The following is a 1,859-nucleotide window of genomic DNA, read 5'->3' as shown; positions in this document are numbered from 1 at the left end:
ATTTAAAATAATTAAATGACATGCTGTTAAACACTTCTGAAAAAATGTAAGCAAAACATATCACACTTGTACTACTGTAAATTGTATATCACATACATACAGTAGCCCCAAAAATCATTTGGACACTCAGTCCTGTCTAAAAATATTTGAATTCAATTGCATTAGATGTTGACTAAAAGATCAATCGGCATCCTTTCTCAAAATCTCATCTTTACTTTACTGAACCAATTTTGCAGTGACTATCTGACTAAACTGTGTGATTTTTAAGATATAATCAGGTTTATAAAGTTAACTATGAACATATTATACTGGCACTGGATATCCAGGTGTCCAAATATTGTATGTCTTCATAACAAGGAGTATATTTGTTGTGTTAGCGCAACACACACACACACACACACACACACACACACACACACACACACACACACACACACACACACACACACACACACACACACATTTTTTGGCAACTTCCCATAGATTTGATAATTTATATACAGCACAAACTGTATACCCCCTACCACAAACCTACCCATAAATTCAACCCTCACAGTAAACAATTGGCATTCATTCATTCATTCATTCATTTTCTTTTCGGCTTTGTCCCTTTATTAATGTGGGGTCACCACAGCGGAATGAACCGCCAACTTACCCAGAATATGTTTTACCCAGCTGATTCCCTTACAGCTGCAACCCATCACTGGGAAACAACCATACACCCATTCACACACATACACTTCGGCCAATTTATCTTACCCAATTCACCTATAGCGAATGTCTTTGGACTGTGGGGTAAACCGGAGCACCAAGAGGAAACCCACGCGAACATGGGGAGGAGATGCAGACCCCACCAAAAATGCCAACTGACCCAGCCGAGGCTCGAACCAGCAACTTTTCTTGCTGTGAGGCGACAGCGCTACCCCCTGTGCCACTGGGCCGCCCACAAATGGCATTATTACATATTATATATGTAATTTGGTTTGATTTATGTGCTGCTTTCTTTATAAGGACCACAAATGTTCTCACTTGGTCGAAATTTACTGGTATTTTTAAACTTGTCAAGACACTTGATCACCACATTGTGAGGAATACAAAGTAACAAAGTACACACACACACACACACACACACACACACACACAAAACAGTTTGCTTCTTAAGTGTGCATTTTTCTTTCATAATAAATGTTTGAGATTTAGCTGTCTAATGCAGTGACATTTATGTATTTTTTTAATTGTGTCTTAAGTGTCTAAATACACTTTGTGGCTGCTGTACTGTATGTGTTATATCATGCATAGAAATAAATTCGCAACACTACATGTACCTGTTGTATTACTGAACTTACAATGTATTGTTGGTTTATATCAAATCCAACGAATGGAAATTCTTCAGTAATTTTCTTAAAGATGAATTATTCAGTTCCACTAAACAAGCACCCAAACTGTTTGCGAATCTTTTTGAATTCTTCATTTGTATAGGATATTTTGTAAAGTTATATAGATTTCTTTTTTCTGCATTTTATCAATTTGTCTTTAGAAGCCTATTTTAAAGCTATTTGAAAACGTTTGACATGTTCTTATATCAGAAAACATTAAGTGTTAGATGTCAATTAATGCTGTATTTATTTATTTATTTATTTATTTATTTATTTATTTTATTGTATAATTAATTTTTTTTTAAGTAAATGTGTGGAGGACACACCCCTGCAATACATGGAGTTTTTTTTCTAGAATGCATTCCAATACAGTATATCAGCACCATGATACACACACACACAAACACACACGCACACACACACACACACACACACACACACACACACACACACACACACACACACACACACACACACACACAT

The sequence above is a fragment of the Danio aesculapii genome, chromosome 5 (genome assembly GCF_903798145.1).
Source record: "Danio aesculapii chromosome 5, fDanAes4.1, whole genome shotgun sequence".
Classification (NCBI taxonomy): Eukaryota; Metazoa; Chordata; class Actinopteri; order Cypriniformes; family Danionidae; genus Danio; species Danio aesculapii.
Note: the sequence above shows the minus strand (reverse complement) of the source record.